The sequence below is a fragment of the Euprymna scolopes genome, chromosome 27 (assembly GCF_053919585.1).
Source record: "Euprymna scolopes isolate OS-2025 chromosome 27, ASM5391958v1, whole genome shotgun sequence".
Lineage (NCBI taxonomy): Eukaryota > Metazoa > Mollusca > Cephalopoda > Sepiida > Sepiolidae > Euprymna > Euprymna scolopes.
The window spans coordinates 51045082-51062402 of record NC_136508.1 but is presented as its reverse complement, the minus strand read 5'-3'; positions in this window follow the sequence as shown (position 1 = coordinate 51062402).

Sequence of the window (17321 nt, the reverse complement as noted above, 5' to 3'; positions counted from 1 at the left end):
GGTTGGGGGAAAAAAAAAGGTATATGTATATATATATAAAAAATAAAAAAATAAAAATAATTGTTAGCGGTGGATGTGTGCGAGTACGTGTGTGAGTGTGTAGGTGGGTATGTATATATGTATGCTCCTACATATATTTCTATGCATGTGCGTGTGTGTATGTGTGTGTGCCTGCGTGCGTGTGCGTGTGCATGTGTACCTGTACATAAATGTATATGTATGCGTGTGTGATTGTGTGTGAGTGTGTGCTATACATGGGGAAAGAAAGTCAATAAAAAGAACCCTAAAAAAAACATAAAAACCTTCACCAAATGGACCAAAAGCCACTCTTTGAAAATAACTTTGACCGGACACTTTGAACACTTACAGTTGGAGTCAGAATGTCTGAGACCACACATCACTCTGAAAAACATATTTAATATCAGCGGAGGTAACTCTACAAACTCCCATTTTAAAGGAAAACTTTTTACGAAAACATCTGAAGAGAGCACACCCTAAGCTCGAAACGCGTTATAAAAATATTTTAAAATAAAAATATGATGAAAACCTTAAAAAAAAACCCCACAATTGTTGATGGCTACACTCTTTTAAATATACATTTTTTCTCTCGTTGGAACTACACAACCATCACTTTAAATATATATATATATATATATATATATATATATATATATATATATATATATATATATATATATATATATATATACTATAATAATTATTAAATACCTAAAGACACTAGTGTTTCATCCTTCCGGGAATCATCAGTTCAGGGTGTCACGATTAACACCGGTCGATAGATTCAAACCCGGCAACAGACGCCATCTCTGGCTTCATTAGCAAGGACCTAATCCATTCGGCCATCGTTAACCGCGAGAAATGCTGTTGGAGTTCAAACATTTACTTTTTAAATGCTTTTAACGTCTGTCAGAGCGATCTAATCACTATATGATGATCTGCGCATAAGAGCTAAACTGACTGACTTAATTCAACTGAAAGTGCTCCACGATAAGAAACGAGTTTCTTAAAGAGGCTGACATAATTATTTTCTATCATAATTATTAAATACCTACAAACACTAGTGTTTTATCATTTCGGGAATCATTAGTGCAGGGTGTCACGATTAACACCAGTCGATAGGTTCGAACCCAACGATATAATAATAATAATAATAATAATAATAATAATAATAATAATATAACTTCTATAATATAAACCTGAATGTCCGCGTGTGTGTGTGTGTGTGTGTGTGCGTGTGTGTGTGTGTGTGTGTGTGTGTGTGTGTGTGTGTGTGTGGTTACTATATGGTTGACTATTTTAAAAAACTGATTACATATAATGATAGAAGATGTATCGAGACACAGGAATGTGCATGTTTGATCTGGCAGAACAGTGGTTCATTAAAATTGTGGGTTCTGCGTTCGCACCTGGTCCATAAAGTATGGAAATAAAAAATTTGCAAATTAAAAAAAAAAAAACGTTTACAAGTGTTTTTGATATAGATGTACATAATAATACTTTGATAGGTATGTTTTAACTTAAATAGGGATGGTATAATAAAATTGTGGGGTCTGCGTTCGCGCCTGACGCCCATAGAATGGAAATAGGCACAAACTTTAATAAAGACTTTTCACATCTATCTGCGTAAGTATACTTTGATAATTATGTTTCAGTTTGAAGAAATATGGTATAATAAAATTATGGGGTGTTCGTTCGCCCCTGACCTCCATAGAATTGAAATATGTCACAAAGTTTAACAAGGTTTTTAATATAGACCCACAGAATGTTGTGCTAAGTGTTTCAGTGTGAACAGGTATGGTATAATAAATTATGGGGTTTATCTATTTTATTTTTACTTTCATCATATTTTGCTTTGGTTTTGATACCCCCAAATTCATAGCTATCACATTACAACCCTACCTTTTCATAACCTATCATACTTTCATAAATCAGAGTCCATTTTCCTTGGGCTGTTTTTGAACCCAGTCAACGACGGGTACTTTTGCGAGTATATATATACATATACGTGTGTGTGTGTGTGTGTGTGTGTGTGTGTGTGTGTTTAAAAGAGTATAACCAGCAACATTTGCTGATTTTTAAGACTTTTATTATTTTGTTAATATTTTTAAATATTTTCATAACTCGTTTCAAGCTTTTATTTAGCTTCAGATATTTTTTAGTTAAAAGTTCTTTTAAATTAAAAGTTTTTTAGTCATTTACTTCATTTACTTTTCGCTTTGCTGAAAGATTTATAGAACTTTCTTTTAGAGATCATCTTAGTTAAGTCAGCACAACACGGGAGTTCCTTTAGAAGATATATATATATATATATATATATATATATATATTAATTTCAAAAAAAGAAAAACCAAAAGGTAATTATATATCTATATATTTTTAAATCAAATTTATTATGTAAATTCAAAATATATATATTTTTTCTACTCATTTCTATCTCTAACCTATACCAATTTTCTTATTAATTTTCTTATAAATTTTAAATCCAAACCTTTTACTTCAATTTTTCAGATTCATCTGCCTTACTGTTAATGCTAGGTTTATTTTTGGTGTCTTTTCAATTCAATAGAAATCCTCCTAAATTTGCTGATGAGGAGACCGTGCTTACCAAAAAAAAAACTATGTATAATTGTTCTACGTGACTTCATGTATACCACAAATAAAAAGCACGGATTTCCGAAACGATCGTACAGATAATTGACTTTGTTGTTGTTCCTTCTTATGAAACTGATTTATAATTTAATTAAATTTTGATTTTTAAATTTAAAAATTTTTTAAAACTTTTAAATTATAGATCACATTACTTAATATATATATATATATATATATATATATATATATATGTGTGTGTGTGTGTGTGTGTAAAATTTTGTTTATTGCATGTAGATTATTTTTATTATTTGTGTGTGTGTGTGTGTGTGTGTGCAAACTTTAAGAAGAACCCACGAGTTTCGATGTTAGCACGTATTTAATATTTTCTATATTATTTTATCATCTTTCTCCCCCGTGTCTTTCGCCCACTCTCTCCCTCTATCTCTCTCTCTCTCTCGCTCTCTCTCTCTCTTTCTATATATATATATATATATATATATATATATATATATATATATATACATAGAGAGAGAGATAGAGATAGATAGATAGATAAATAGATAGACTAGCAGGGAGAACCGACGTTGCCCGCATTGACTGTTTTATACTCCCATTTTTTTTTATTCTCATCGAAATCGATGAAATCGCCGATTTTTCAATCAAATTGCTTGGTTGCCTGCTCTAGCTAGCTGGGAACCCACTCCGGTGTATCGGAAGGAAGCTTCACATGACTCTCCGCAATTACTTAGTTCACAATACATTGTAATCTACGTTGCACTGTGGAGAACCTACCATTTATTTTATAAAATTATTTTTGCATTCAAAGGCTTGAATTGAAGTTTAAAATGCAAAAGTCAAGTATGAAATCTTGACTGAAAAGAAAAGAGTAGATTTCGCCGATTTCGATGACAATAAAGAATATGAGAGTGTGAAACGTTCATGGATAATCATTCAATCCCGGGAAAAGTCAGGTGATCCTGCTATATATATATATATATATATATATATATATATATATATATATATATATATATATATATATATATATATATATATATGATGAAAATAATGGAAATAGTATTCCAACAAAATAGAGAAAATAAAAAAGGAACAAACCGTATTATGTGTTCACCAACGTTTCGTCTTTATTTCGACACTTCCTCTGGGTGAATGAGATTAAGAAACCAAAAAATATACCAGTACAAAATATTTGAAAATGTTTCACGTGCACAGTGTGACGCAGTTCTATTTAAGAGAAACGGAAAATTGATGTTGGAAATTCAAAAAGGAAGGGGGGCTGGCGCTGTTAAAGAGAAGGAAATTTTAGTGACGTCATATAGTCGTTAATTTAATTTTAAAACTATGAACGCAAGTTTATATTCTTATTGGGAAAAAGATATATCTGTTGAAATTTAAATATAAGTTTGTAACAGGAATGAAATGAGTGTTTTTTATGTAATTTATTGATTGAGATTATGTGTTAATTATTACAGGGGGTGTTTGAATGGTGTGAGAAAGTTAACCTGTGTCCACAGTTAAATAATGTTCTTTTCATAACAGTTTACTTATTAATGGCGCTATGTTATAGAAACCTCCACGTTGTTTAATAGTGCTTGAAATTGCGATAAGCGCAGATTCAAGGAGTCTCCGGCGCGGTTTATTTGAAATAAATTTAACTACTTTTGCTGTTTAAAATCAAAGGTGTGGTTATGTTGCAATGAATGAGAGAATAATGCACTTAGAGAATTGCTATTTTTTATATCTCTTTCGTGTTCATTGAGCCTTTTTTCCAATTTACGCTGCGTTTCACCAACGTATTTATGATGGCAATTATGGCAAGGAATAGTATATATACCTCCATCGGAAACTGGTTTGTTATAGAGATGTTTCGTGGTTTTTAATATATGTCTTATGGTTAGTGATGTGGTTTGTACGATAGGAATTTTTAGTTTGTTTAGTGTGTTATAGATTATTGTATTATTGGTGTGTGTAGGTAAAAGAAGATGTCTGTTTATGAGAGAAAGGTCTCAATCAATAAATTACATAAAAAACACTCATTTCATTCCTGTTACAAACTTATATTTAAATTTCAACAGATATCTTTTTCCCAATAAGAATATAAACTTGCGTTCATAGTTTTAAAATTAAATTAACGACTATATGACGTCACTAAAATTTCCTTCTCTTTAACAGCGCCAGCCCCCCTTCCTTTTTGAATTTCCAACATCAATTTTCCGTTTCTCTTAAATAGAACTGCGTCACACTGTGCACGTGAAACATTTTCAAATATTTTGTACTGGTATATTTTTTGGTTTCTTAATCTCATTCACCCAGAGGAAGTGTCGAAATAAAGACGAAACGTTGGTGAACACATAATACGGTTTGTTCCTTTTTTATTTTCTCTCTCTCTCTCTCTCTCTCTCTCTCTCTCTCTCTCTCTATATATATATATATATATATATATATATATATATATATATATATATAAATATATATATATATATATATATATATATATATTATATATATATATATTATAGCAGTGGAGTTTATTTAGTTTCATAGAAGTACATTCATTGAAGCAACATGTGTCTACCAAAAAGTGCTCAATGAGTAAACAGAGCAGGCATATATATATATATATATATATATATATATATATATGTATGTATATATATATGTATATACGTATATATATATGTATGTATATATGTATGTGTATATATGTATGTGTATATATGCATGTATATGTATGTATATATATATGTATATATATATATGTATATATATATTTATATATATATATTTTATATATATATATGTATATATATGTATATATATGTATGTGTATATATATATATATATATATATATATATATATATATATATATATATATATATATATAGATAAATTTATTATATTATGCATGATAAGCATTGAACTTCCATTTTCTTGCCAATTTGAAGCTAAAAGGCATAATGGAAAACCTTTTTGAAATAATATTTATCTAAAAAGTTTTTCCTAAGAATTTTTTTATTGATTAAATTGACGTTTTTAGTTTGAATACGGTTGTACACATTGCCTTACCTCGATTAAATTACTTGTAATTTCATAACAATTTTCTCACCGAATAATTTAATAACCGAACAATACCTAATCATTATGGTTTTTTTTTTCCAATCAATTATCACTTGAACCAAATTTTTATAAAATCAAATCTGATTTGTTTAAGAATAGCGGGAGGGAGGAGTGGAAGCGTCCGACTTTGCCCGGTTGTAAAATTTATTTATTGTTACATGACTAATTCTCTATTGAATATTATATTGTATTTAATATATATTAGTGATTTTAAAAGTTAAAAAAAAAAGAAAATTACTTGGGCGCCATTAGCTAGAATCGAAACCAAAATATTTAACGCTCCAGCTATCGAGAGATAGATAAGAAAGATTTAAAATTAAACTACTCGAAGCTATGAATGAATTTGCGCATGCGTAGAGGTAATAGAAACATTTCGGCAAGTTGAAATGAACATTTTGCATTTCAACTTGCCAACATATTTCTGTACGCGTTATTCATCCATCCAAACAAAGATTTTACTTGTTATAAACCATTCTTGGTGTATGATTAGTGTTTCCTATTAATTTCAGTGTCATGTGACCAGTAGTTTAAAAGTTTATCGGTTAAATATTTACATACAGACACACACACATATACATTTAATGTTTTATTTTATTTTATTTATTTATTTATTTATTTTTGTTACAAAGGAATCACCACTTACCAAGGCTCGGAGGCCACTCGACGATAAGGGTTAATGGGTATACATTAGTCAATGTGATTACGTTTTTAACATAGGTATTGGCATTTTTGTAAGTTGGATTACATAGGGATACGGTTCATCAAGAACTTGTTTACATTGGACTTGAATACAATCAGATTGTAGTCACCTGGGGCGCAGGCCAACGGAAAAGAGTTCCTCAGGCGTGCAGTTCTAAGAAAGAAGCTCTGCTCATGGAATCTACGTTTAGATCTATGCACAAATAAAGAGTGTGAGAAACGATCGGTAGTGGTTCTGGCTAGACGATGGCAGCTATCTTAAAACTAAAAAATCTTCAATATAACATTATCTTTAATTAATATATTATCGTGCGTATATATTTGAATATATACATTTATTCGTGAACGCTTCATACAAATAAACATGCAGAGATTCGCTTTGATTTATATATAGAGTTGGCGTGTTATATATTTGGATCGAAGGACATCCTGTTCCCACCCATAAATTATTTACATCATTGTTGCAAGGTTCTTGTTATAGCTAGCTTAGTCAGTGTCTAACATAAAAAAAAAATCTGTGCTAAATGCAGACACAATTTCGTCGCTACTGTCCGATTCTTTTTTTTTTTTTTAATTAATCTATTATTATACCAAGTGTGAATTAATCAACGTTTGTTTCCTTAAAGCATTGATAACACAAAATACATGTTAAAATATGCTTTATTTCTGGGATTGAGTAATGTTTGAAAAAAAAATATTGTTTTAATTGCTCTAATTATAATAATGGTGAAAAATTTATAAATAACTGAACAACTACCCCCCATCTGTCTGTCTGTCTCTGTCTCTCTCTCACTCTCTCTCTCTCTCACTCACTCTATCTATCTATCTATCTATCTATCTATCTATCTATCTATCTATCTATATCTGCTGTTTATGTATTTCTCTCGCTTCTCTCACTCTATGTTGATTCAACTGCTCTTTAATAGTTCTTAATGTTTCTGCGCGCATTTAGAGAAATAATGACGCTTTCTTATCTTGTTTACGTACGTATGTACACACCACAAACACAGATGTAAATTAGATGGTAAATAATAAGTCTCCTTGCTTGTATCTGATGATAATAAAGAATCATAATATTTCTATAATATAATAATAATAATAATAATAATAATAATAATAATAATAATAATAATAAACATATATATATATATCATTAATGATAATAATAATAACAGTAATAACAACAAAAATAATGATAGTAATAATAATAATAATAGTAGTAGTATTAGTAGTAGTAGTAGTATTTCCTAAAATCACTCGCACATACATTCATATGTGATGATATCAGCCGAAGCTGGTATTATGCAAAATGGATAAGAAAAGGATGAGGAGGGTGAGCACAAAACAGACCTCCACTGTATGGGCACAGAGAGTACTTGAATCTTGTAGAGGTTTATTGCAGAAAAGACCAACAATTATTGATAGTGAGAAAGGTGTGTTGTTATAACGTAAAATGGTTTGCAAATATTATTTAAAGCGAAGGAGAGTGTTCCAAATAGGTGGAGATTTGTTGTTATTCAGACTTCAGAAAATACCACTGGTCACAGTCTTTGAAACCGATGGTAGCGATGTTTTTCTGATCTTTTACTAAAAATGATTTGTGTGATAACTCTAAGTCAGTAAAAAAAAAAAAAAAAATAATAATGATAACAATTTTAGTGTCATAGACTGGTGCCACACCAAATAATCGAGGAGGGTCAAGGAGGATGGAAAAACCGAGGAAAGAAAGCACTAACCTGACCTCCACTGGATGAGTGTGAAGAAGACTGGGACCTCGGGGAGACTTATTGCCACCCAAATTCCAGTGAAGGCCAATGGTCGTTACCAACGAGAAATCAATGGCAAACCGCTATTGCGATAATGCAAACCCATTTGCAAAGGTTATCGAAAGAGCTAGTGAGTACTGGAAATCTAGGGAGACTTTTGTCACTCAGACTCCAAGGAACACAACAGGTTGTTCTCAAAGAGAATTATTTGATGATGGCATGTGTGAAAACTCCTAGCGAGTAATAATAATAATAACGCTAGAAGGATGGAAAGATCGAGGAGGAAAAGGACTAACCAGACCTCCACTGAAAGAGTGCGGATAATATTGGAACCTTGAGGAGGATTATTTCCGCTTAAATCTTAGATGGTCAATGGTCGTTGCCAGCAAGAAATCAATGGTAAACAGTTGTTGCGATGACACAAAATCATTTCCAATGGTTATCAAAAAGGAACACCACTGGCTACTGCCAATAATCAATCATTGAAAACTCCTAGTGATTAACAATGATGGGTATACTTGCTGATAACGCCATACTTTATGATAGGCATGAGGGGAAAACGATGTACACATATCCAAGGCAATTTTTAAAAAATATATATTTTTATTACATTTTCACCCTAAAGAAGGCATAGTGCCACTTTGACGTAGGGGGCTATTATCAGGGACATAACTTGTAGGGATACTATGTAGGGAGCTGAGCAGCAAGATGTCTGTTCACATTACACTTGAACTTCTGCATGTCAGTACAGTTGAGGAAGCAGGAACCCGGAAGGGAATTCGAAAGTCTAGCAGCTCTAGGGAAGAAACTATTAGACTAGAAGGCTTTCCTACATCTAGGGACCTCTACTGTGTAGGGGTGGAACTTTGCTGCTTGTCGGGTTTGTCAGTGATATTTACGTTGTGGTGGTGCAAGGGCTTGTAGTTCGTCGAAGCATCCACGATTAAAATACTTATAAAACAGGCGGAGGCATGCAATATTTCTTCTATGGGACAGAGGTTGAAGCTAAGAAGACGGTTCAGGACCTATCAGGTTGGTGACTGCCTTTTGCAGAAACCTTATAAAATAAAACTTTATAAAATAAAACCTTATAAAATAAAACCATCTTCAGTTTGCAGTGGAATCGGTACTTAAATGGATGGTAACATTTAATGCTACTAAGACTGAGCTTCTTTCCTTTAACAACTACAAGAAACCTTCTCAACCAGTGATTGTCATAACTAGCTCATTATTCAAACTTAGCATTCACAGGCAGCATGAATTGGAGCAAATACATCGAGGACATTGCCAAAGCTGTCGCAAAGAAGATAGACTCCCTCTACCATATTAGAAAACTGTTCACGCCTGAGAGTATCCTATATATCTATAAAGCATTTACCAATGCCTGAAATCTTGTTGCCTCATCTGAGCTCGTGCATCTACCACTAGTCTCTCACTCTTAGACAGGCTCCAAAAAAATCTCCAATCTAATAGGTCCCATTCTATCAATCAAACTCCAACCTCTGTCCCATCACCATAATGTCACATCCTTGTTTTACAAGTAATTTAATGAAATGTGCTCTGATGAACTTATAGCACTTGTGCCCCTCCTCGAAGTACACACTCCCAGATAAACCCAACAAGCAGCAAAATCTAACCCATCACTGTTGAGGTCACTAAATGCCGGAAAACCTTCTACTCTGATATTTTCTTCCCTCGAACCGCTTGAATTTGGAATTCCCTCTCTGTTTCTTGTCTCCCTAACTCTACTAAACACGCAAAATTTTTACTGCAATGCAAGCAGACATCTTGCTATTCAACTCCCTACATTGTGCCCCTGAAGATATGACCTCAATTAGTAGCCCTTTACGTTTCAAGTGGCAATAGCTTTGTTTCAAATGAATAAGAATATGCTGCTACTACTACTACTACTACTACTACTACTACTACTACTACTACTACTACTACTACGAATACTACTACTACGAATACTACTACTATTACTACTAATAATATTGAAACATTGTGGGTAGTGTTAAAGGAGCTGTGTTTGAAGGCTACAACAATGCAGTCTGTGGGGAACACCGCGGACACAAATAAAAAAAAAGAATAATAATATTGGATAAATTTCAGTAATTGTTAATTATAATATGTTTATTTACAAACTTAATGTGTCATACAAGATGGTAGATGTTGTGAATTTCCCCAATTTTTGTGGATATGTTATCTTTGTTATGGGGGGGGGGGGAGAAGCGTGCACACCTACTCGGTCATTAATTTTTTTTTATTTTTATTATGTTGGTGACCGGTAGTCGGACCTAGGTGTGAGTCATGCAGCCGGGTTGGCTCACATATTTATTAAATCAATTTTGAATTATGGGTTGTGATAAGTCTTAGGTGTTATTATAAATAATAATAATAATAATAATAATAATAATAATAATAATAATAATAATAATAATAAGAAGAAGAAGAAGAAGAAGAAGAAGAAGAAGAAGAAGAAGAAGAAGAAGCCGAAGCAGAAGAAGAATATAGAAATGTCCCATTTACGTATGCCAGAATATGTTAACAAAATATCTCACAGTTTATGAATTTTCGAATTAACTCAAAATAGACTGGCGACATGTAACGTTTGAAAGAAACAAAATATTTATATGTGTGTGTATTTTTCTCACTTCTTTTTACGGTGTCTCACATGTTCAGTACTCGCTTTATTTTTTTCAGTTTTATTCTAACTGGAGATGGGCATCCTACAGAATGCCAGACATTCACCTGCTTGCTCATACATTCAAACTGAGAGATCTCTTTAAGATTCTAACTGTTCTTTTCAAGTGCAATTGTTTGTATCTCTCTTGGATGAAAGTACAATCAGTTCGCCCACTACCAAAATAATCTGTTTTTTTTTTTGCTATCACCTCGAAGTACTTGTTTATCTTAACTTTTTGATAGTTTATCTTTCTCAATCAGTGAACGTAAATCTTTCTAGTCTGCGGCAATATCTCTCTATATAAATTCGTATTCCTGCCTGTTTGTTTGTTCACATTTTGATTAATATATACAAAACGCGCCTTACTTTAATATTTTATTCATTTCTATACATAGTATGATTCTTGCAAAAATATACAATTAAGAGATCACCTTGTTTGCATATGGCATTAAGAAAAACCAATTTTACTAAATACCGGTATCTTAGTTAATGTTTTTAGCGAGGGAATTGTTTTAGGTATACTATTTAAAATTGGTATTTAATAAATTTTAAACAATTATATCGATAATTATATTGAATTTAATTTATTTGGAATTATTATTTCCAACAGCGAACTTAAAAAAAAACCCAACTTTTTTTGGAGTTATTTGCCCCTAGATGCTAAGCATAAAAAAACAAACGCGCACCAAAATTTCAATAACTTTCTAGCTGAAAAAATAATTCCATGTAGATAAAAAAATGTTTGGCTTTTATTGTTTTTAACCCCCCCCCCAAAAAAAAATGAAAAAACCGAAAAGATTTCATTCGTTTGTTTTTATTATTCTTTAAACGGCTATACAAAAAATCGGTAAATTTTTACGATGTGACACAGCGTCGTTAAACATCTAAAAAAAAAAAGAAGATCTACTGTAGCCCCTACTAATTAATATGAGAAGCGTGTCATATAGCTTTTGATTGCAACTAATAAAATGACCTCAGTCCTCGGAAGAGACAGATATATGCGAGGAGACAAGTTATCATTTGGAGTTGATTAAAGCAATAATGATTAAATGACGTTCTAGATTTAAATGATTACAGTGATGACAATGCGACCACAGTCCTCGGAGGAGATAACACACATGCACACTAACAACTGGCGAGGAAACAATGGATTAATTTGGAGTTGATTATAATAATAATTGTTAAATGACGTTTTATAACCAAATGATGACGACTGGGTAATGTAACACTATTGCACTATATGTTTCGTGATGGTGAGTCCCTTAAAGATACAAAGACTAAACAGATATTCATCAATTGACATTGTTTATAATTGTTATGTATTTGCTGTGGCCAGTTGTTCAAAATGCTTTTGTCGGCGCTACCAGATATATACACACTGACAGCGAAGTAAAAATCACAACACAGTTGATCTACAAAAAATATATTACATTTATTTCATACAAAAAATCAGCTCTTGATTATAAATTATTATTCTGCATTTTGACATTTCTGCAAAGTACGTGAGGTGGTGAATGGTTAGGCGGTTGTCAGGCAGTGAAGAAATAGTGACGAGCCTTGCTCTCTCTCTCTGACTGACTGACTAATTTTTTCTTTGTGATGATTTTATCCATAAAAACATTTTTTTCCTATTGGAATGTTTTAATATTTCCTTTATCTATTGTTCCAACATTTGACCGATATCTTCTTACATATTTCTGGGTCAAATTGTGCATTCTGTTAGACAATGGTGAAAAGTCCTGGTTTTTTTTCCCCAGGGTTGTCTTCCCATATCTAACATAATGTTAATATTCACTTATTTTCTAAATTATATAACAAGGTATTTTGAAATGTTTGCACCTGGAGGCACAGATGAGATGGAGAGATAAGGATTCTCAAGAAATAGAGTATGCAAACTGATAGCACCCAAATTTTATGATGAGAAGCTATGTTCCTTGTTAAGGAGAAGTCGAAAATTGTATTCTTAGTATTGCCCGCAATGAGGATTGGACCATCAATCCCCAGAAAATTGTCACTTGCAAATACTTAGTACTTTATCCGTTATGCTAATTATCAATCCTTATCTAAAAAAAATTAAGAAACTCTACCTAGTCGTCAGTAAGAAGTTTTGGCAGCCTTCGGCAGATGGGGAGATTTTTTTTTAAGGGTCATCACTTATCAAAACCTGAGAGTGGCGGGGGGGTCACTTGAGAATAAGAACTAAAGAAGTAATAAGTTATGATCGTCTCCACAAAAGGATCGGAAGCATTGGATGGAGCGAACAGAATAATACCTGATTGTCCATGTGGACGGCTCAAGTGTTTGTTCACATTAGACTTGAAGACGATCATGTTGTAGTCGGTAGGGAAGCAGCCTTGTGATATCTTGTTTTACACAGACGGGATGTTTTTATTAATACGTGTTAGGGAGATGATGAGATAACATGATCAATAATGGTGGAACTTGGGTTGCACGAGATTATCTAAGAGGGCGGTTCAACAGGAACTTATTTACATTAGATTTGAAAATGACCATGTTATAGCCAGCTGGCAAGCAGCCCCACAGTATTGTGTTCCACAGATGTGCAGTTCTAGGAAAGACACTCTGCTCATGGAGGAAACGTTTCGTTTTCAGTAAGGAGAGAGATAAAGGAAAGTTCCTTGCTGTGGCTGTAACTATACGAGTTCTTGCTGCGAATATTTTACAAGGGATAGCAGACGTTGGAGCCTAGTCAAGTATAGCAATACAATAGAGAGAGGCTTGCAACTTTGTAAATTACGAAAATATTCAAGACCCCCACCTCGCCCGATACATAATTTACATTAAAGACATAAAATTTTCAAGTATTTTTCTTTTTAGTTATACTATAAAGCAGGGGTCTCCAAACTACTATTAATATTGAAGCCGTTTTTATTATCGTTCTTCATTGTATCTTAGACATCCCTCTGATTTCAGTGTGGCCGCATGATTTTATACCTTTAGTTGCCTAAAGTTTTCTGGGTTTTCTTTGTTTTGTTTTTTTACATGGAGGTCACCACTTATCAAGGCCCGAAGGCCACTCAGGGATAAGGGTTATTGTGTGTACAGTAATCAATAAGATAGTATTGTACTAATCATTAGTATTGGGGGTTTTGATAGGAGGCGGTTTGTCAGGAGTTTGTTTATGTTGGATTTGAAGACGTCCAAGTTGTAGTCAGGTGGGAAACAGGCAAGCGGCAGAGAGTTCCACTGGCGTGCAGTTCTAAGAAAGAAGCTCTGCTCATGGAAACAGTACACACACTTCCACTTCATTTGCATATCTTGGCTGACAAACATCCCAAGATATCAAGTTTTCGATTTCTAAGAATGACAAAAAAGAGACGAGGCGTAAGAACCTGCTTATGCATACGAAATGAACGTATAAACTGAGAGGGAAACATGCAAAATCCTCTGGAACATGGGAGTATAAAGGTATAAACTGATCTAACAGAGGAGACCAGATGTGTAATTATTGAATAACAATGACAAACTATGCCAGTTCAAGTTCATACAGTCCCAGCAGACAAAAGGGTTGAGATAGTTAGACGGAAAAAACGACGTACATGCACGGAACTGTCAGAGTAAGGGAAACAATATAATACATCAAAAATCAATATGCACTAATAAGCGTAGGACTTGTTAGGACCACCGGTTAAATTAGGGATGGAAACTGATAAGAGTTAGGGATCAAAAGGCAGAATAACACTATATAACATGCACTGATGGAATAAAAAGTTGAAATATAAAGGAACCGTTTGAATGTGAACACCAACCCGATGGAAGTGTTTGGAAATAGTGTAGTGGTTATTTTGCGGGGGGGGGGAATCATAAAATGCTTAAAAGAATAAAGTTTTGGAAAATATGTTTCACTAAAAAGCCAAACTGATGAGCAAAAGCAGTATAAAACACGTCCAGGCCATATTTTTATTTTGGCCCGCGTAGCTCTAAAACGTCAGCAATATGGCTACCCGTTTGAAAACTTTGAAGAACCCTGCTTTAAAGCGTCAGACAGAACATCAGTAATATCATAGAAAAAAAAAATTTAATTTTTAATAGAAAATATTTTTTTGCCAAAGAGAAAAATCAATTTTTCTATATCCATGAGATGGATGTGGCCTTCGTGGAGAAGAATCCCTTACAGAAAAATAAATTTGCCTTGCTAACCATGTGCAGTGTGCGCACAAGCTCATAACCTACTTTTGTGAGTTTGGTATAAACATGTATTGGATTAGGGTTAGAGTTAGGGTTATTGCTCGGTTAGGGTTAAGCTGTACATCATCATCATCATCATCATCATCATCATCATCATCAGGAAGTTGACGGTGGCTGAATAGTTAACGACAGGAACTGACAACCTGAGTGTGCCAGGTTCGAATCCAGTTTATTCCGCAAAAACACTTTCACTTAGGAACGTTGGCAACCTTGATGTGGCCCCTCCCATAAGTATCCAATGCCTTTCTAGAAATAATTCTAACTAGAAAGATATCAGAGAAAAAAATGCTAACGAAAATCGTCTGATTCATATGAAACAAATGAATGAGGCTCAACGATCATCATCATCATCATCTGAAGCATGGACGTGATACTGGTTAAGTGGTTAATGACACTGACTGACAATCTAAGTGTGCCAAGTTCGAATCCAGTTCGTTCCATAGAAACACTTTCACTTCAGGATGTTGGCAACGTTCATGTGGTCCCTCCCGTAAGACCCAATGTCTTTCTAGAAAGAATTCCTAATGGAAAGATACCAGGGAAACAAATGCCAACAAAAATCATCTGATTCATATGAAATAAATGAATCATACTAACCACCACCACCACAACAACAACAACAACAACAGCAGCAGCATCGTCATCATCATTATCATAATCATCGTCGTCATCATCACCACCACTATTATTATATTTGATTTCTATAATATAAGTCAAACTAATGACTATTTTATATCCTACAGGAGCCTGACAATATTTTTCGGACACTTTAGTATTCGACTTTCCTAGTACCATAGAGTGGCGAAATTCCTTCAATAGAAAAGCATAAACATATAAAGACAATACGTGTAATAAAAATGGAAGAAAATCGATTAGGTAAGGAAAAATATTATATATATATGTGTGTGTGTGTGTGTGTGTGTGTGTGTGTGTGTGTGTGTGTGTGTGTTAGGGGTGTGTGTTCCTTGATAGACGCGTCGATTGAGTTGAAATAAAATAAAATACGTATTAGATACGTTTGAAGCCAAAACAACGCATTATTACTAAAATAAACAGATATTTATTTTTGTTTGAAATTTATAAATATATTTCGAAACATATAAAGACAATACCTGCAACAAAAATGGAACAAACTCGATTAGGTAAGGAAAAATATTTAATTTTCATCATTTTTTACAAAACACACTCGACATTATTTTTCGGACATTGTTGAAAAACTGTTAATAGTCTGTAATATCACCTTTCTTCTCAATAACTTTTATCAATATCTCTTCATAATGATCAAACACTAACATCTACGTGTTTCTATTAGTTGTTTTTTGGCATCAAGTATTCGTTCCCATAGTTGAGCGTCTTTCGTTATTTCAGATTCATCATAGACAAGTTGCGCAAGTATTTCCCAAACATTTTCCATCAAATTTAGATCTGGGCTTTTTGCAGGCCATTCCAAAGTAGTCATATTCACTTTAGCCATCCATTCTTTCATGAGTTTTGACACATAGATGCTGCAATTGTCTTGCTGTAGAACGAAATCATTCTCCATCTCTCTTCTTGTCCTAGGTAGGGCTTTCTCGTCCAGCAACTGTTTGTAGCTTTCACTGTTCTGCCGTCCTTTTAGTAACTCCAACCATATATTTCCATTAGCAAAGATCATACCTCACACCATAACTCCTTCTCCTCCTTCTCCTCCTCCTCCTCCTCCTCCCCCCATCTGTCGTTTGTTCAGTATAACAGGTTCACCCCTTCTCGACCAATACACCATCCATCGGGCCCATCAAACTTGAAACGTTTCTCATCAGTAAATATAACCTTCTTTGTTAACCACCTTTTAGCACACTCCAGTCTTGCTCCTTTGTGTTTCTTTGTTAGCGTAATTTTTTTCTTAGCCTTTGCATACTTCAAAGCAATCCTGTGCAGCGTTCTTTGTTCTGTTCGGATGTTTACATCCAATTCACCTTTCTCCTTCACTTTTTTTTCTGTAACTTTTTCTCCAGATGTCAAAAACCGTGTCACAGTCTTCTTCATTCTCCTTTCAGTCCTCTTGCCAATTTATCTTTTCCGCCCTCTCTTTATTTTTCGCTCGGAGTTTGTTTTCAGCATGTATTCGACTGTTGATTTCGACAGCTTCAAATCCATAGCGATCCTTCTGATGCTGAGGCCATCTTCCCGCTTCTTCCATGCCAAACAAACGACTTCTTTTAAAAGCATTTTA